The 20,585-nt window shown below is 48.0% G+C and overlaps 1 protein-coding gene across 2 annotated transcripts in view; it reads left to right on the forward strand.

Moving 5' to 3' along the window:
* The first annotated feature begins 225 nt into the window (after positions 1-225).
* ST3GAL1 (ST3 beta-galactoside alpha-2,3-sialyltransferase 1) overlaps positions 226-20,585 on the forward strand; it is a 116,803-nt gene continuing 96,443 nt past the window's right edge. Inside the window, exon 1 of one of the 2 annotated variants that reach the window (XM_083516934.1) lies at positions 226-739. The gene's annotated coding sequence lies outside the window, so the exon portion shown is untranslated. Of the gene's footprint in view, positions 829-20,585 lie in introns of both variants that reach the window. The other variant, XM_083516936.1, reaches the window with a different exon arrangement.

Here is a 20,585-nt window from a genome sequence, read left to right on the forward strand (position 1 = left end):
TTGAGGACTGGATTATCATCCAGCTGCTAGTTTTAGAAGGCCGGGGTGGGGGGGGGGAGAGAGAGGGAGAGAGCAACTTGTAACTCCACCCTTCGCGCTCCACACATGGCCGAGGAATAAATTAAACCGGACCCGGGAACCCTCCCCTCTCACACGTGCCAGAAACCTGCTGAGTCCCACATGGGTCGTATTTATTTCTGCCTGGCGCAAAGCCCCCTTTAACTCGTTCCACATTCTCTCTCTCTCTCTCCTGCCAGATCAGCCGAGGGCTCTGCTCGGTCGATGTTTTAAAAGCACCGACACACACACACACGCCCTCCCGCTGTCCTTCTCTCTCGGTCGCTGCCTGCGAGCGAGGAGGAGCCTGCGCTGCGCCCCTCGCCTGTGCGTTTTTGCGCGCTCGCTCTCTCGACGTCTGTCTGCCTCCCTCTCCCATCCACGTGGCTTTCTCGGGGAGGGAGCGCTATATTAGGAAGGGAGGAAGGAAGAAGCCGAGGCAGCTCTTGGAGAGTGCATTGTTGCTGCTGCCGCCCGGGGAACGAGAGCGAGGGGAAGAGAGCAGAGCAGAGCATGAGGATCCCCCTCCTTGCCTAGGATTGGGGAGGTGCCTCCGTCGTGGCTCGGCGGCGGCGGGTACTTTGGAAGGACAAAGGAGGAGCAGGAGGAGAAGGCGGCGTGCAAAGGCGATGAGAGCTGCCGGGAAGCAGCAGCGGCGGCGCCAGCAGCCTCTCCGGACGCGGTGAGTGCCCGGCGGCATTGCGCGCCAGGGATCTCTCCTTCCCGGATCCGCCGAGAAAGGAGGAGAGGCGGGGAAAGGGACTCTACAAGGTAGAGGAGTAGAATTGGCGACGGGGTCGGGTGTGTGTGTGTATCTTCGGGCTTAAAGGCAGCTGTGTCCACCGGTTGAGGCGAGATCTGTTTCTAGAGAGTAGAGATCTCCGAAGCGGAATGGGTCAAGCCGCTCGGCGGCCGGGGCGTAGCAGGGACATGATGTAGCGGAGTGCAGTGGGGACCGCTTCCTATGAATTTTTAAGAGAGACGGGAAGTGGGGGCCCCGCTCGCCGAGAGATGGGTGTGCCTGCCTGTGTTTGTATGTTTCAAAAAAGGGGTAACGGGAAGGGGAGTGGCGACCTTTTCGTTCTCCGGACTCGGCCCAACGGGACAAGCGCGTTCCATAGACTCCGCGACCCCCCAAGAAAGGATCTCCGCGCCCGGCGCGCAGATGCGGGGCGCGGTGTCGGAGGAAGACGCCGACTCTTCCCGGCGAAGTTGTGGCCTCAGCCGGGCAGTCTCGTCCCCCTAGAGCTGCCCACTCGCCTCTTTCTCTCCCTCTCGGTTTAAAACATCAGCCGCGCGAGGCGTGGGTGGGTTGGCGAGCAAGTCGCTTTCCAGTCTTCTCCTGGGTCCGGCCTCTCCGTCTGCCGCCCCTCTCTCTCTATCGGCTTAGCCCTTCAGGGGGTTTGGGGAAGGGGTTGGCTGTTTGCCGCCCCCGCCTGGTAGCCGGCGAGCCCGGAGTCCGAGCGGCGCCTCGGCGTCTTCTCTCTCCTTCCTTCCTTTCCTTATCTCTTTTCTCCTTCTGTTTTACTTCAAGAGAAAGTAGCGGGGTGCGCAAGGCGTGTGTGTGTAGAGGGGGAGATCCTTGCCCTAGGATAGGGAGCGAGGGGCCGGGGATCTCTCTCTCCAGAGGGGTTGGTTTGGAGAAGGGGTGAGGGGCGCAGAGTTGCAAACTTCGCCCGTCCGGTTTCCGAAAAGGGCGCGGTGGGGAAAGGAAGTTAACTTCGCGCTGGCTGCGGAAACGCGGCGAGGCGATCCGTTTTGTGGAAGCGACCCTGTTGACGCAGGAAGCGAGCTCCGCCACGTGTTTCTACTTTGAAGACTTTCTGCAACTCCAGCGCTAAGTTCACCGCCTCCGGCTGCAGAAATAGGTCCGTAGCGGGGAGATAAGCCCTGGGACAGTGGCGTAGCGTGGGTTGTCAGCACCCGGGGCAAGGCAAGCAATTTGCGCCCCCTAACCCTAACCCCCAGATGTTGCGCCCGGTGCGGCCGGGCCCCCCCTGCACCCCCCACGCTACGCCACTGCCCTGGGAGATCTGGGTTTGAACCCCACTCCCCCAGCCATGAAACTCACTGCGTGGCCTTGGGCTAGTCACCATCTGTTAGCTTAACCTGCCTAACAGGGTTGTTGTGAGGATGAGTTGAGGAGAACCGTGTACACCACCTTGAAATAATAATAAAAAAATGAGTACGTTGTGTCTCAGCCTGCCTCGAAACCAGCCCCTCACCTCCTCAGGTGACCCTTTGGTCCCTGGGCTTTACCTTCTGCTCCTGATGTGTGGTGGCGCTGTGGGTTAAAGTTAAACCACAGAGCCTAGGACTTGCCGATCAGAAGGTCAGCGGTTCGATTCCCCGCGGCAGGGTGAGCTCCCATTGCTGGGTCCCTGCTCCTGCCAACCTAGCAGCTCAAAAGCATGTCAAAGTGCAAGTAGATAAATAGGTACCGCTCCAGCGGGAAGGTAAACGGCGTTTCCGTGTGCTGCTCTGGTTCGCCAGAAGCGGCTTAGTCGTGCTGGCCACATGACCCGGAAGCTGTACGCAGGCTCCCTCGGCCAATAAAGCGAGATGAGCACCACAACCCCAGAGTCGTCCACAACTGGACCTAATGGTCAGGGGTCCCTTTACCTTTACCTGATGTGTGGTAGGTAAAACCATTTGGTGGTGCATAGTTTGTTGCCGTCAGAATTATACTTGCAGTTGCCACCTTTAGTGGCTCGAAGCTAGTCGTGCCTGTTTGTTTCAATGTGTTTACTCGGGAGTATGACTAAAGTGGAATTGCAGCCCTATGAGAGCCACCCTACAGCAAGATCTGAAGGGATGATCTGGTTAGAGTCCAGCAGATCTCCCACTGAGCTGGGAGATTCCCGGCTCAGGTGCGCTGAAAGCTTGCTTAACTCTCATCCGAGGCAGAGCTTGGTCCTGGCTAAAGGAAGGGCGATGAGACTCCAACATCACTTTAAGGCCTTGTCTCTCCTCTGCCACAGGCTTAGCCTGCCATAGCCTCCCCTGCCAAATGGAGTTTAGATCCGGTGTAAATTTGCACCAGCTCAACACCAGTTTGCCTTCCGCCAGCTTCTCCCGTGAAGGCACGGAGCTCTTGTGCGTGTTGACTTTGATCAGTTTATCCCAGTAAACTTGCAATTGGGGTTCTAAAAAGTGGGGTTTTCCTTCAATGCTTCAGTATGACTGCTTTTGTCATGCTATGTTTCAGCTATGTATTTTTTCCACATCGCTCGCTGCCTTGAGTATGGTTTGAACTGTGGTAATGCAACATTCAAATAAAATTCTGTATGCATATGTATGGGATGGTGAGATTTCTCTCTCTCGAAGACAATGCACTGGCCATTGCACACAATATATGTGACATTTAGAGAATTCCTTTAAGCTCTTGCTGGCTGTTTACTTTTTATCTGTTTATTTTTTTTCTTGTAAGTTCGGAGTGTTGAACTTATAAATCATTTCAAATTAGAGAAATAAATGTTGGTGTTCAAAGTAATTCACACATATTACTCAAGTTGTCTTTACAGCAACTTAATTGGGTAGGTAAGCATTATTGCTGTCTTGCAGATAAGGGGTGTGTCAACTTCCAGATGTGGTGGACTCTTCATTGGCCACCCTAACAGGAGCTGTTGAGGGGTGGAGTCCAACAACATCTGTGTGGAACCACGCCGACTAACCCAAAGTCCCACTATGTTCATTAGGGCTTATTCTCTAGTAAATGTGTTTAGGTTTGTAGTCTTAGTTACTGACGGAGATGAGTTCACAGTTAGGGATTCATTCAGCTCAATCAATCCTCTTACGAGCTAACAAAGGGGAAATCATTATATATTTTTTAAAAATTAATTTGGTTTTATTTTGACAAAGTAAGAATCATAAATAATAAAAATGTGCACCCCACCACCAAGACCATTCCATTGTAACTATCCAGCCTCCCAAAATTTCAACCCCTCTTGTGATGGTTTGACCCCTTTCTGTTTTAACAGTACTAATAATTATAATTTATTATTTATACCCCACCCATCTGGCTGGGTTTCCTCAGCCACTCTGGGCGGCTTCCAACACAATATTAAAAATGCAATAAAACAGCAAACATTAAAAACTTCCCTAAACAGGGCTGCCTTCCAATGTCTTCTAAAAGTCAGATAGTAGTTTATTTCCTTGACATCTGTTTCTACAAACACCCCCTCCATAATTCCTCAGAATCATTTCTCCTGCAAATTCCCAGTCTTACCTTAATGGCATATGTTAATTTATCATTAATAGCTATACCCCACACCTTTTTATACCATTCTTCCATTTTATATTCCCCTTGCCCCTTCCGCTTTCTAGCTATAATAATTCATGCAGCTGTCAGTAAATTTGTGAGCAAGTCCTTCATAGCCGAAGTCATTATATCTGAGTAGCATAGGAGCCAACTCCTAGGGGCTGAGGTCCCTTCGCCCCCCCAATAAAATATTTGAGGGGGCTGGGCCCCCCAAAGTTGATGGACATTGCCATTCAAATGGTTTGTGTGCATTCCATGTCTTGTGAGTGTTAATAATAAATATATGGGCCCACCAATATTTTATTAAAGTTGGCACCCCTACCGAATAGTAAATCTGAAGTGTGTGGGGTGTTAGGGCAGGGGTAGTACCTTTGGTACTATGATGCCCCTTCTGAGGTAGTTCAGCCAACTTTGGTCCCTACCCTGCACTCAGTTCTCACCTGTGGCTCCTAGAGGCTGTCAACATGCAACAGAGGCCACACCCAGGAAACTGCTTCGTCTGGCCGGCTAAAACAGGTGAGGGCAGCTGATGGGCCTCAAACCCTCAGTGAGTTAGGGGCTTCCCCTGCATGAGAAGACAGGCTCTGGTAGATTGAGCGGATGAAACCAAAAGTGGGTCCAGTGGTCAGGAAGGGGGCTTCTGCACGTGCTGTAGAGGGAAGTGAGGGGCCCATGGGGCTCGTCCACCTGTGAAGGAAGCCCATCTAGGAGAAGGAAAACTCTGATCCGAAGCCTCCATTGCATTTGCGGGACATCTTCGGGAGGAGAGAAGGCTGAGGAACAAACCCTACACAAATCCGGATTGGAGTCCTCAAGATGGTAGGATGGTGCCTTGTACTCTGCCTTCTGGCAACTCCTGCAGCCAAACTGGTGCCAAACATCTTGCTCTGCTTTGGACCCCATCAGCGAGGCCAAGAGGGGGGTCTTCTCTGGGCAGCCCAGGACCTCCATAAATTCAGCTTGCATAAAGCTCTGCCACATCCAGACCCCATTCAAGACCAAGGCTGCTGGCTGAGCTGGCCCAAGCCTGTCAGAGGGAAAGCAAGCCGTTAAAACAAGTGTTTGGCTTACAATACCCTTTTTCCTGGTCACATTGAGCTGAGCAGAGTAAGGTCCATTTTAAATCCCATTCTGCCTGGTCCTGCCCCATCCATGCCCCCCCCCTTTTTTGGGGGGATTTACAGCAGCGTTGTCTCAACCAGTTTCAGTTTATAGCCAGGATGAGCAACTTACAAGGTACAGTGGTACCTTGGGTTACAGACACTTCAGGGTACAGACTCCACTAACCAGAAATAGTGCTTCAGGTTAACAGTTTCAGGTTAAGAACGGACCTCCGGAACGAATTAAGTACGTAACCAGAGGTACCACTGTAAAAGCAAGCGTATCTGCAGCTGAGCTGGGAATCTTCTGGCAGATGCAGATCTTCAGAGTGCTCCCTAAGAAACTTCATAACAAAGTGATATTTGGTATCTGGAGCTTTTGCTATCAGATGTTCTCCCCAGTTTCTTTCCTGGATGCCCTCATAGCCAGCAATAACTGTTGCAAGTGGAAATATACAGAGTTTTAAAAAATTGGAAATATACAGAGTTTTAAAAAATTGGAAGTGTGTTAGGACACGAAGTGCAGCTTCCGTGAGGAGTGGTTCTGCCCCAACACTCTAAAAAAATTCCACAAATACTAACTTGAGAATCCTATGTTGTCCTGAAATCATATATTCACATTTAGAGGTTACAGCTGTGTCTATTGGGTAGGCACTCCCATTTTTTTCTTGCTACAAAGACTTAGATTTTCTTAGCCCAGTGGGGGAAATATTATTCAAGATTTATTTGCTAGGAATAGCACATCAGGAATGTGTCTGTATGGTCATGGAACACCAATATGACCAGGCAGGAATATTATCCTTATGTTAGAAGTGGACCTAGTGGCATTGGTAAGTTTTAATAAGACCTGATCTTTAAGAAATGGTACCTGAGCGCTTCTCGCTCCTCTGCCCTCCCTGTCCCTTTTGCCTTGTGTGTTGTGTTCTTTTTAAAACCAGAAACCCGAGGGCAGGGACTGTCTTGTTTTTAATTCCTTGTTTGTAAGCCACTCTGGGATGCTTTTAAATAAATAAATGGTCATCTCATTTTTTAAAAAAAACACAACTCCAACCTAACTTTGCGTTGAGGCAGTGGGAGAAGTATAACTAGAAAACCTGCTGCACAGGGATCCTCCTGGACATACAGTGGTGCCTCGCAAGACGAAAAGAATCCGTTCTGTGATTCTCTTCGTCTAGCGGTTTTTTCGTCTTGCGAAGCAAGCCCATTGAAGGATTAGCGGATTAGCGCTATTAGCAGCTTTTAGCGGCTTATCGGCTGATCGGATCAGCTGATAAGCGGCTTAGCGGCTTAGAAAGGGGGGGGAACCCGCAGGAACTCGCAAGACATTGTCGTCTTGCGAAGCAAGCCCATAGGAAATTCGTTTTGCGAAGCACCTCCAAAACGGAAAACTCTTTCGTCTAGCGAGTTTTCCGTCTTGCGAGGCATTCATCTTGCGGGGCACCACTGTACGTAATTACTGCTCGAGTATTTAACAGTTAGCTGATGGGAATGCTTACTAAATAGAGCAATTTAAAAAGAAAAGAAATCTAGTCTACTAGTGGTTCAATATTGCCTAACCTTGGGATATGTGTATTTGAGGTCCAGTGGTGAGAGAATCAAGATCTTCCGATGATAATTCTCTAGATTAGAATTTTTTAGAAAATTCTAAAAAAAAAGTTGCCCTGGTAGGCTTTGCAACCAATAAGGTTGGTCAGTGTTATGGGAGAGGCCCTATAGTCTAATGGTTAGCTCTGAACTAGGACTGGAGAAGCCCCAGCTTCGAATCATTGCTCACTGCGTCAGTCATTCTCTCTCTGTTTATCCTACTTCACTGCACTGTTGTAATGTATAGAGTTGTAAGGGGGGAATAAAACTAATATAGAACAAATGTATTGCAGCTGGGGAACTGGTATCGTTTGTGAGTTCATGGAGACGTTCTGAACTTAGGGCTCTTCAATTCACATTTCTAGGAATTTTTTTTTTTAAAAAAACCCATATAAGTCTTCAGTTCCCCTTTTAAGCTCTTGTTCACATCTGATATTCAACATATTTGTAAAACAAAAGATCAGTTTCCTGGCCAGTGCAGATCTCATACTGAAGATTATTCATTCTGAGCAGCTGAAAACTTGATGTTCTTGTTGTTGCATGCATGAATTTTGAGACAGCCCCGTCAATGCAAAAGCATTGCTCTTACCTAGTTTCACTTCTTGCTGCTAGTTCTAAGAATTTGTCCGGATAAGAAGTAGGCACGGCCCTGCTGACTGTAACGTTACAAGGAAGGAGATTCCGACGAAGCACCAGGAAGAGCTTTCTGACAGTAAGAGCTGTTCATCTCCCTTGGGAGATGGTGGACTTACCTTCCTTTGAGGTTCTTAAGCAGAGGTTGGGTGGTCCTCTGTCATTGTTGTTTCAGTTGAGTTTCCTGCATTGACTGGATGACCCTCTATGATTCTGAAATCCTTTTTTTTTACACGGGGTTTATGTAATTATAGTTGATAGGATTTGACATTCGGTTGAAACGAGCTGCTTGACGCTTCCTGTGTGGGACAACATCCTGATCTCCTGATCATGTGCAGAGTGCATTGCCAGGCCTTGCACACCTGGCATTGTGGAGAATGCAAAGAGAGTGTGTTTGCTTTGAAAGACCTACATTGGCCCCCAGTACGTTTCCGAGCACAATTCAAAGTGTTGGTTTTGACCTTTAAAGCCCTTAATGGCCTCGGCCCAGTATACCTGAAGGAGCGTCTCCACCCCATCATTCTGCCTGGATGCTGAGGTCCAGCTCTGAGGGCCTTCTGGCAGTTCTCTCATAGCAAGAAGCGAGGTTACAGGGATCCAGGCAGAGGGCCTTCTTGGTAGTGGCACCCGCCCTGTGGAACGCCCTCCCATCAGATGTCAAAGAGATAAACAACTACCTGACATTTAGAAGACATCTGAAGGCAGCCCTGTTCAGGGAAGTTTTTAATGTGTGCCATTTTAATGTATTTTCAGTCATTGTTGGAAGCTGCCCAGAGTGGCTGGGGAAGCCCAGCCAGATGGGCGGGGTACAAATAATAAATTATTATTACTATATTATTATTATTTGACACCCTCTGGGCACCTGCTGTTTTTCTCAACCGCTGCCCATTCTGTCCAGCTGGGGCCCATTGCTGCAGCATGCTCTCTGCATGCAGAAGATCCCAGGATCAAGTCCCAGCAACTCCTGATAGGAGTGAGAAAGTCTCTTGCCTGAAACCCTGTCAGTCACTGTAGACAGGACCGAGTTAGCTGGACCAATGGTCTTACTTCTGTGTAAGGCAGCTTCAGTCAATAAATCGGCACACTTCTTCTGGGTTTGTGCAGAACTCTTGACTGTCTCCCTGAAAGACAGTGGCAGACGGGCGAGCTCTGATAAGTGGGGGAACTCATCCCATGTGCAGAGACTGTAGAAGCGGCAATGAAACGGGCACCAACCATGGAAGGAGGTCCCCATCCCCTTTGAAGTACAGCTATCCTTTTCCTCCGAAATGGCAAGTTTCAGCTGATGATCTAGGAAGCGGCTCTCTTCTTATTAAGTCCCTTTTTAATTCAGCAATTAAGATTGGAAATCGCTGGTCTCTCACTGAGCAGATGGTCTCTCCAGCGTTCGTAGCCGCTGATAAATTAATCAAGGGGCTTCTCAGGTTTAGACTGCCGATCAGCATCCCTCTTCCCGTCTCAACTTGGCCGAGAGCTCTATAGCCACAGGAGCCCATCACTGGGTACCACGGGCTAAAGCTGCATCTGTTTTGGCCTGGAGGCTTCGTGCGTCTTGAGCAGAGGGATGCTGGATAACGAACACGGTTTGATTATTAGGTTTGCCTCTACTCTGTCAGGAATGCATGCCGAGCAAATCTTCAGAGGGGATGGGAATCTGCCGAACATGAGCTCCCCCATCCTCGGCTATGGGCTGTTATAAAGCAGCTGCAAAGCACACTGCCCCTTGTAGGCTGCTGGCTGCATTTTTCTTTTGATAGGCTGCTCGGTCGGGAGAATTCAGGCTTCCTGATAAGAGGGCCACTCTGAACTCCCTACAGCAAAGAGTATGCCCACCCTCATAGGAGCCTGCTGCACTGATGTTTAGCCAGAAACCTCTCCCTTACAAGCTCATAGAACCATAGAATGGTTGAGTTGGTGACCAGAGAATTTGCACCTCTCTATTGGGGGATATAGGAAGCCCTGAACACATATTTTTTAGATGTCCCTTTTATGATAAGGCATGTAGATAAACCATTGACCCCCTGCTGGTGGGGCTTACTGACCGGTAAAGCAAAAATTCGATCTTCTCCTGTTAGGCAAAGACCACAAGACGACCCGGATTGTCGCCAGATTCTGCACACAGATCTGTAGGCGCAGACCACCCCCCGATTCAATCTAGTTTAAGAAAATTCCTAAACCCGGACCCACGGGCGACTTTGGGTCATTTCTCTAAGGTAGTCTATTTTAAAGTTTTTATGTTTTTATATGCCTATCACACTTTTGAACTTAAAATCTATTGTTGCATATTGTTTTAAATGTTTGTTTTGCTTTTGGGATTGTAGTTCTGATTTGTGTTTGGGATTTGTGTTTCTGAAGCTGGTCTTTGACCGTAATAAATTCCATGCTCATGTTCTCATGGTTGAGTTGGAAGGGACCAGGAGGGACATCTATTCCAACCCCCTGCAAAGCAGGAATCTTTTGCTCATCGTGGGGCTCAAGATGAAGAGTGTCATGCCCCACATTTCTACCTATTGGTTCTTGTCCTTCCCTTTGGAGCACAGAATTTACAGCTACAGAATTTGATCAGTACTGTTATCCCAGTATTCTAGATGTGAGAACTGAGGTGGAAAGGGAGAAAACATGGCAAAGATGACATTTGAGTAGGGGTTCTTCTTCCTGGTTCACAGATGGCCACTAGCGTATGGTAAAATTCCAAAATTCCACATGAGGGCAATACCTTTACTAAGCCAACCAAACTATTACACACCAGTGTACAGTGGACCCTCGAGTTACGTACCGCTCTGGGTACGTAACTTCCGGGTTTCGCCCCACGCGCATGTGCAGAAGCGGTGCCTCCAGTTACAGACTTTTTGGGTTAAATACGGACCCCCGGAACGAATTTAAGTGCTTTTGAGTGCTACTGATCTCTTGCATCAGGCTAGATGGTAAAAGAAAAAGGAGGGGAAAACCCCAAGGGGGTGTTAGAGGAAAATTGGCTGGTTGTAGACCATGATTCTGCGTCTTCAAGCAGAAGGTGGGAGGAGATAACAAGACTTTCAAACGAGGCTCTTTTTTATTCTTCGCAAGAATGAGATTGCACCAAGGCCTAGTGCAGTGCTGTGCTGAAAATTCCTCTCCATTTGTCATCAGTTCAGGAGTAAACAACGTGCATTGGAAAATTTGGTGACCTCCTCGTGGCTTTCATTGTGCTTACGTAATTTTTGCGAGTGTCCCTTTTGGAGTTTTGCATATCATCTCTGCAGTGGTCTGCATTTTGCAGCCTTCCTGGGTGCCCTTGATTCAGCTGAGGCCCAGGGGAACATGGTCAGACGACAACTCCTGTCATGAGACTTTCTCAGATCCAGAAGGCTAGAGTGCTGGAGAGAATAGTTTGTGAACACCCACACCACCTGCAAGGTAGCCTCAAAACCCTGAACTCAGAGAAATTCTAAAGAAGCTCTCAAGTGTTCTATGAACGAGGCAGTAAAACGGAACCCCCTTTTGCTGGGGAAGCAACCTTGAGAAGTTGGAGGACAAGCTCTTGCACAACACTAGCCTACTGAGAAGCAGCATTTGAAATTTGCACCTGTCTATCAGCCAGTTTTGACCAAATGAAGTTGCCAGGATGATGCCTGACGTCTCCGTCATGTGGAGGTGCGTGACTGGGGACCCTTGGGTCTGGGCTGTTTTCACACACTAACAACACATCCTGTAGAATTCTACCCGTGGTATTTTATCTGCACAAACGGAACGAATTTCAGGAACAAAAAAGTATCTAAAACATGGCTTTTGAGCCACCTGGCCCCCAAATGGCAACTAGGCCTTCCATTTTGGTGACTGTAACCCTGGTTTAAGGAGCCATTTGGAACCTAACGCTGCTGGGAAGGAGAAACCCAACAAGGGCCGTCTTAAGCATATCCGGTGCCGTTGTTCAAAGATCCCTCCGGTGCCCCCCCCCGGCAACTCCAAAACAAGGGAGGGGGTGGTGGAAAATGTCCTCTGCCTCCCCCACCGCCCTGATCCCCGACGTGGTGGCGATGATCAAGCAGGAAAACGTGCTGGCGGACATGCTCTCTGGTGTCGGGGCATCCGGGAAGGCTGCACACTACCTTTCGCCAGGAAGCAGGAGGAGGACAATGACTGGGAGCAGGGCCGTCTTTAGCAGATGCAGAGGCTTGGGAGGGAAGCTGTGCACAGCTTACATCCTAACCCTCTGCGGGGATCGCTCTTCTCCTGCAGAGGCTTGGGAAGCAAGCTGCACGCCTGCCAGCCATATAGTTGGCAGGGCACAGCTGGTGGGTGTGCAGGGAAAGGCAAAGCCGCGCAGGTTTCCTGCTTGGCAGGGGGTTGGACTCGATGGCTCTTGTGGTCTGTTCCAACTCTATGATTCTATGATTCTAGGTCCCTCAGTTGCTAGGGCGCCCCTGAGAGGCCGGCGCCCTGGCGCAACGAACCACTAACACCAATGGGAAAGACTGCTCTGAACCCAACCATGGTTATTTCCTTTTCCCTGGAACTACAAAAAGCAGTGGCTATCCAAGGCCATCTCCATCATTAAAAGGAACTCCCCAGATAATTGAAAGAAGGAAAATGGGAGAAACTACATCAGGGGTAGCTAATGAGTTGTTCGCCTGCAACCTCCATCTTTGGCCATTGTGCACGTTGGCTGGGAGTTGTTGACTGATGGGAGTTGTGGTCCAACAATATCCAGAGTGGGCATGTTGGCTACCCCACATCTAGGCAGTCCTTGCACTGAAAGAGGTGGAGAGAAATTTTACGTGGGGTGCTGACTCAGTGATGGGGAACCTGCAGCCTTCCAGATGATGGGTCAAACTGTCAGGTTTTGAAGTGGGCGCTAAAGAACAGCTCGACTAAGGTCACACCCACATCACACATTTAAACCACTTTGATGCTCATGGAAAGTAATGAGAACTGTAGTTTGTTCAGGGTGCTAATCTCCGAGAGCAAACTGCAGTTCCCGTGGAAGGTGTTTTTGGAGGTGTGGCAACTTTCAGGTGGGACAACTGGCACGTTATCTTTTGTGCTGTCCTTGTGATAGAAGGGATCACTTTCAAAAAGTGCCCCAGTTAGGCTTCCCATGCCCTGATCCGCATTTAATCTGATTTCAATCTCATTAACTTCAACAGCTTACAGGAGAGTAGCAGATCAAGCAAAAGCTCTGCTTGACTTCATTGCCCTTAATGCTGAAGAAACCCAAGAACTTTGGTCTAATGGGAACTCTGAACACTTGAAATACTTGTTCCTCAGTTTTCACAATCTAGACCAGAAACAATGGATTCAAGTGTTCTGGGAAGCCAAAACTCCCCCGCCTTTAAGTGTCCACATGCCACACTCACATTTTATTTCTTTGAGGGGAAAAAAAGGTGATTCAACATGGATTTTGACCCCAAGGCATCAATTCCTCTCTCTGTTTTGCCAATTTATAACACACCCCTGTCTCCTGTCACCACCACACTCATTGTCATAGGTCCTACTAATTTAGGAAGAATAAATGTAACACACTGGGGTCAGACCTGGACCATACAAAATAGGACCTCCTGTCAGTGCCCCTTCTATAGGTGGTCTGGATTTGGCAGTGCCAGAATGAGTCTTTTCAGTGGTGGGTCCCTTCTTGTGGAAAACTTTCCCCTGGGAAGCTCGCCCATAGCGGTCAACGTTTCCCTTTTTTAAAGGAAATTCCCTTATTCTGAATAGGATTCCTCGCAAGAAAAGGGAAAAGTTGACAGCTATGAGCTCGCCTGGCACAATCTTTCTCTATATTTAGGCCTTAGGCCAAGGGTAGGCAACCCGGAGGCCGGATGCGGCCCAATCGCCGCCTCAATCCGGCCCATGGATGGTCCAGGAATCAGCGTGTTTTTACATGAGTAGAATGTGTCCTTTTATTTAAAATGCACCTCTGGGTTATTTGTGGGGCATAGGAATTTGTTCATTCCCCCCCCCCCCAAAAAAAAATACAGTGGCACCTCGGGTTAAGAACTTAATTCATTCTGGAGGTCTGTTCTTAACCTGAAACTGTTCTTAACCTGAGGTACCACTTTAGCTAATGGGGCTGCCACACTTCTGCCTCTCGATTTCTATTCTCATCCTGAAGCAAAGTTCTTAATCCGAGGCACTATTTCTGAGTTAGTGGAGTCTGTAACCTGAAGCGTCTGTAACCCGAGGTACCACTGTATAGTCTGGCCCACCACATGGTCTGAGGGACAGTGGACCGGCCCACGGCTGGAAAAGATTGCTGACCCCTGCCTTAGGCAAACCATTTCCCTTTTCCCTGGGTTTTTGTCCCTCAATTTGAAATCTATCAAGTACCTGTGGTTGATTTTAGTGGGACAGATCATGTAAGACCTGTGTTTAATTTTGCACGGATGTCTGTTTTTAGGTTTGGATGCCCGTCCATGAATTATACTTCTTTATCCCTTCTTCCTCCACCTTCCCCTTCCCTACTATCTCCCCTGGGAGTTAGGTGTGAGTGGGAGGGAAATCCCACCAATACAAAGGGGCGAGTCTTCTAGGAATCGGCTCTGGTATGTGGGGAGCTGGTGCCAGCACAGGAGATTAAGTCCATGGGAAGCTATTTGTGGAACTTTTCCTAGTACTCACAATGGCTTAATTATAGAATCGTCGAGTTGGAGGGGATCCTGTGGGTCATCTAGTCCAACCCCTTGCAATGCTGAAATCTCAACTAATGCTTCCATGGCAGATGGTCACCCGACCTCTGCTCAAAGGAAGGAGAAGTCTACCTCCCTGCAAGGGAATCCTTTCCACGGTCAAACATCTCTCTTGAAAAAATATCTTAAGGCTGATGTCACAGAATTGCAGATTTAGAAGGGACCACCCGCGGGTCGACCCCCTGCAGTGCAGGAATTTCAACAGGCTGTTACCCCATCCAATCTGAAACCATACCAGACCCTGCTTAGCTTTGCAAACGTGTTAGCAGTTTTATTGCTGCACCGCTGGGAGAAAGTCTGTGTCCAGAAACATGCATGTGAGACTTTCTAGCATAGGATGGAGATATTTTAACAGGATGGTGTGGGATCTTGAAAGCAGAAGGCATCTCAAATGGGAACTGTGAAATTCCAGGAAGTGATAAAACCATGAGGCGAGTGATTTATCTGTCCATTCACCACCAGCCCTCCAACCAGGCCTTGACTCAACACCATCGTTCCAATGCGATTTTAGAATGGGGAATTATGACAATAATTGCATCCAAAAGTTAGGCAGATCTAAGATGCTCTATGGTTCTTCCAACAGAACAGGGAAGAGCTACTTCTGTGGTCCTACATAAGCGTTTGCCTCTATGTAGCTCCATCCTTATTTAAGATGCCGTGATATATCAATATACAGTGGTGCCTCGCAGGACGAAAATAATGCGTTCCGCGAGTCTCTTCGTCTAGCGGTTTTTCATCTTGCGAAGCAGCCCTATTAGCGGATTAGCGCTATTAGCGGTTTAGCGGCTATTAAAGGCTTAGCGACTTAGCGGCTAAAAGGCTAGTAGCGGCTTAGAAAAAGGGGGGGAGAAAGCAAAAAAAATCGCAAGACTCGCAAGACGTTTTCGTCTTGCGAAGCAAGCCCATAGGGAAATTCGTCTTGCGAAGCGCATCGAAAAACGGAAAACCCTTTCGTCTAGCGGGTTTTTCGTCTTGCGAGGCATTCGTCTTGCTTGGCACCACTGTATTGCAATGTTTAGCTGGTGATATTTTGTGATGTTAAGAACCAGATACTGCCCAGCCCTAATGTCTTGATAGATTCCCATCAGCTCCATGGCCTCAGGTCAGGGATGATGGGAGTTGCAGCCCATGAAACATCCGTTCCCACATCTGTGCTGTGTTCACTTCATATGAAGATCTCCACACACACCAGAGGGAACATATTAAGAACATGAGAAAAGCCTGCAAGATCCCGTCAGTGGCCCATCTAGTCCAGAATCCTGTTCCCACAGTGGCCAACCAGGATTTGAGCACAAGAATTACCGTATTTTTCGCTGCATAAGACACACTTTTTTCTTCCTAAAAAGTAAGGGGAAATGTCTGTGTGTCTTATGGAGCAAATGTGTGGTCCCTGGAGCTGAATTGCCCAGGGGCGAAAGGCAGATCATGCCTTTTTTTTCTTTTGAAAGAGGGAAGTGAGTGTTGAAACAAAGCCGCTGATTGTTTGCTGATCGGGGAGAGAGATAAGGGATGCTAGAGATAAAGGAGGCTGCCTGGGAGGGGGGGGGTAAAGACAGCAAACTTGCAAAGGGGGGAAACAGGAAGACTAAAGCAATAAGGAGAGAAATTAGAAGAAAAGGAGGAGCAAAAAACCTGCTTCAGCTAAGGAAAAGACACTAAGGCAAACAAGAGGGAAGGGGGTGTTGAAAGGAAACAGCTGATCGGTGGGAGCAGAAGAGAGACAAGGGAGGCTAGTGGAGACTGCCTGGGAGGGGGAGGTAAAAGCACATGGATCCTCAGGATTTTTGCATTGGGTCACCCCAAATTCACCATCAGATCACATAGCATGTCCATGGCTACAGCCTGCACCAAAAAAATCATGCACCCACTGTTGCGTGGGGCCGCAGTGGTGCAAAAACGTGGTTACAAAGCACAGATCCACATGGATCCTCAGGATTTTTGCATTGGGTCACGCCAAATTCACCATCAGATCACATGTCTGTGGCCACAGCATGAACCACAAAAACCATATATCCACTGTTTCGCTCAGAATATTATTTTTTTCTTGTTTTCCTCCTCTAAAAACTAGGTGTGTCTTATGGAGCGAAAAATACGGTATATCCTCTCCTTTGATTTCCAGCAGCTGGTATTCAGAGAAACCTTGCTGCCTCAAATTGTGGAGGCGGAGAGTAGCCATTGATAGCCCTCTTCCCCCACAAACTTGTCCCAATCTTCTTGTAGGGCATCCTAGTTGTTAACCACCACTGTCTCCTGTGGCAGTGAGTTCCATAGTCTAACTATGCTGGGTGATGGGCTGGTGGTCCCATGGCATTAGGGTGAATACAGTGGTACCTCGGGTTAAGTACTTAATTCGTTCCGGAGGTCCGTTCTTAACCTGAAACTGTTCTTAACCTGAGGTACCACTTCAGCTAATGGGGCCTCCCGCTGCCGCCACGCGATTTCTGTTCTCATCCTGAAGCAAAGTTCTTAACCCGGGGTACTATTTCTGGGTTAGCGGAGTCTGTAACCTGAAGCGTCTGTAACCCGAGGTAACACTGTATAGGGAAACAAGGGTGACATGAATTGAAAGTTTCAGAGGTGCTGGCTTTCAAGAAAGATGGCGGAACAGAAGGGCGGCCATGATGGATGTCGGCAAAACCGTGTGTTGAAGGAAGGATATTCCTTCTCTCCTTCCATCCTTAGCCCACTCCCTGTGTGCTCAGATTAAACAGGCCCAAGGATGAAAAATTAGATGATAATAATAATATATATTTTGCAAAGCCCTCCCAGCGGCCGATGCAACTACTGGGTGAAGCCAAACCAAGTTTTTAACGTTTGGATGTAGATTGCGAAGAGAGGAAACACGAGAGCTGAAGTTGATTGTAATCATGTTAAGTGGTTTTCCTATCAAAAGAATCTAGCGCTGCGCCTGGTATTCAGAAGAGGAGGGGAGAGGAAGTTCAATGCCTGCTTGAAAATTCTTGCTGTAGAAAAACGCCGAGTGCCCAATTATCCTGGCTCTCCCCCCTCCCTTTCCACTCCTCCCCCCAAAACCATGAGACTGGTTTAAAAGTAATGAGATTAAAATAATTTTTCTTTTTTAAAAAAGGGGGGGGGGGGAAGGGAAGCTGTCTGGTTTCCAAGCCTTGAAGGTTACAGAAGGATTATGTATCCAGACTACTTGGCTGTGCCTACAAGAACTAGACATTTAATTTCACTTTATGTTGACAACACAAGGCTTGTTCTTATTTCTTTAAATCAATGGCTGGGATCAAGAGATTTCCGCCTTCCAAGCAAGGGAGGGGAATCTTCGGATCCAATTCAGTGGCAATAAAACTGGAGCAAGTGTCTCCAGTCTGAAGGCTTTTTATGGCATCAGTAGAGGCCGGTCTAGTAGAGGGGGAATGAGGAACTGCCCTGGCAGATTGCTTATACAGTGGTACCTTGGGTTACATATGCTTCAGGTTACATACGCTTCAGGTTACAGACTGCTAACCCCGAAATAGTGCTTCGGGTTAAGAACTTTGTTTCAGGATGAGAACAGAAATTGTACTCCGGTGGCGCAGCAGCAGCGGGAGGCCCCATTAGCTAAAGTGGTGCTTCAGGTTAAGAACAGTTTCAGGTTAAGAACGGACCTCTGGAATGAATTAAGTACTTAACCCGAGGTACCACTGTACAGTCGTACCTTGGGTTAGATATGCTTCAGGTTGAGCGTTTTCAAGTTATGCTCTGCGGCGACCCAGAAGTAACGGAGCACGTTACTTCCGGGTTTCGCCGCTTGCGCATGCGCTGACGCTCAAAATGATGTCACGCGAATGCGTGGAAGTGTCAAAATGCGACCTGCGCAGTCGCGTGTTACGTTCTACTCAGGATACGGGGCTCTGGAACGGATCCCGTTTGCATCCAGAGGTACCACTGTATCCAGGAAGTCTTAGGCCAGGCGCAGGCAAACTCCGGCCCTCCAGATGTTTGGGACTACAATTCCCACCATCCCTAGCTCACAGGACCAGTGGTCGGAGTGATGGGAATTGTAGTCCCAAACATCTGGAGGGCTGGAGTTTGCCTATGCCTGTCTAAGGCCATATCCACACTATATCTTTAAAGCACTGGGGAATCAGAGTTGGAAAGGGACTCTGAGGGTCATCCAGTCCAACCCCCTGGAATGCAGGAATCTCAAGTGAAGCAACCATATGACCGAGGCCCATCCAACCTCTGCTTAAAAACCTCCAAAGAAGGAGAGTCCACAGCCTTTCAAGGGAGTCCATTCCACTGCCAAACAGCTCTTAGTGTCTGAAAGTTCTTCCTGGTTTTTAGTCGGACTCTGCTTTCTTGTACAGTGGTGCCTCACAAGACAAAAAGAATCCGTTCTGTGATTCTCTTCGTCTAGTGGTTTTTTCGTCTTGCGAAGCAAGCCCATTGACGGATTAGCGCTATTAGCGGCTTTTAGCAGCTTATCGGCTTATCGGATCAGCTGATAAGTGGCTTAGCGGCTTAGAAAAAGGGGGGGGAGGAAAAATCCCCCGCAGGAACTCGCAAGACATTTTCGTCTTGCGAAGCAAGCCCATAGGAGATTCGTTTTGCGAAGCACCTCCAAAACGGAAAACTCTTTCGTCTAGCGAGTTTTCCGTCTTGCGAGGCATTCGTCTTGCGGGGCACCACTGTAACTTGAAGCTTGGGTGTAACCTTTGACGCCCCCCTTTCCATGGAGGCACAGGTTGCAGCCACAGCAAAGGTGGCATTTTTCCATCTCCGCCGTATCAAGCAGTTGGTCCCTTACATTTCTCGCCCTGATCTGGCCACAGTGATCCATGCGACGGTCACCTCTAGGCTTGATTATTGTAACTCGCTCTATGCGGGGCTGCCCCTGAAGCTGATCCAGAAACTCCAGCGGGTGCAGAATGCTGCGGCGAGGCTCTTTACGGGGTCATTGCTGCGGGATCACATTCATCCAGTGCTTTACCAACTGCACTGGCTCCTGGTGGAGTACAGGGTCAGGTTTAAGGTGCTGGTTTTGACCCACGTACCTACGGGACCGTCTCTCCTGGTATGCCACAAATGACTGTAATTTTACTGGTGTTAGCTGCCCTGAGCCTGTCTCTGGCTGGGGAGGGTGGGGTATAAATAACATTTATTATTATTATTATTATTATTATTATTATTATTATTATTATTATCATCATCATCATTATTTCGGGTCCTACCCTCCAAGCTTGTTCCTTCTTCCATGTGCCAGCCCTTGAGATATTTGAAGATGGCTATCGTATCTATTCTCAGTCTCACTTTTCCAGACTAGACATACCCAGCTCCTTCAACCACTCCTCATAAGGCTCAGTTTCTAGACTCTGGATTCTCTTGGTTGCTCTCCTCTACTGCACACGTTCCAGTTTTCTTCCCCTACAAAAGGTGCATGCTCTGTTTTCTGTGTTCTGTCAATTAAGCCAATGAAATGCCTTTTCACCCATTCATACATATTTCCATGCTCAAAAACAGACGCGCCAAGGAGCCCTAGCAGACCAGATGCTTCCAAGTGACTCATGTGTCTAATATATTGGTAGAAAATGCCTGTAATTATGTATTTGCCTTCTGGGCTCATACTTAATGGGGGAAAGGCTCTAATTACAGATTTTTGAGAACAGGTTGACAAGCTGACAAATTTGCCAACAATCTTTAGCTTATATATATATTTTTTTAAAAAACAGCTTTTTTAAAAAAAATGTAAGTTTAACTTCTGGCAAAGTCTGTCTGAAGTGGGAGAATGAGAAACAAAATTCTCAAGTTGACTTAATGGGTCTTATGTCCCTAAATGCACACAAATGATGGAAATAAAAAGGTACCATTTGGAGTGGCTAAGTTTTTGGATGTAACAATATCCTTTCTGCCTCGGATCAGGTTAATTTACAGTATAATACAACTACATGTGTCTGCAGAATGGGCTTACTTTTCTTTGTGTGTAGGATTGGGCTGCACAGAAATCACTTGAGTTCCTTCCCCTCGCAACAAACACCTTCATCCTGAAAGCCTTCAAGTTGAAGGCAGTCTCTGCCTTGGCTGTGGTTTAGAATCCAAACTCTCTTCAGTGCAGGCTTAGTATGTAAGACCCAGCATATATTGAGTGATTTCTAACAGATTGACTACTCAGTCAGTTTTGTGACAATTCAGTTAAAGCTGCAATTTGGTGCATGCACACTTACCCTTACTTCTGAGTAAGCAAATGTAAGGTTGTGCTTTTACCCTTTGACCTCTGGGTTTCTATTTGTAATTGGGAGTTTCAATTATTTCTATGTTCCTTCAAATATATTCTGCATA

Source organism: Podarcis liolepis (genome assembly GCF_965112155.1).
Source record: "Podarcis liolepis genome assembly, chromosome: 8".
NCBI lineage: Eukaryota > Metazoa > Chordata > Lepidosauria > Squamata > Lacertidae > Podarcis > Podarcis liolepis.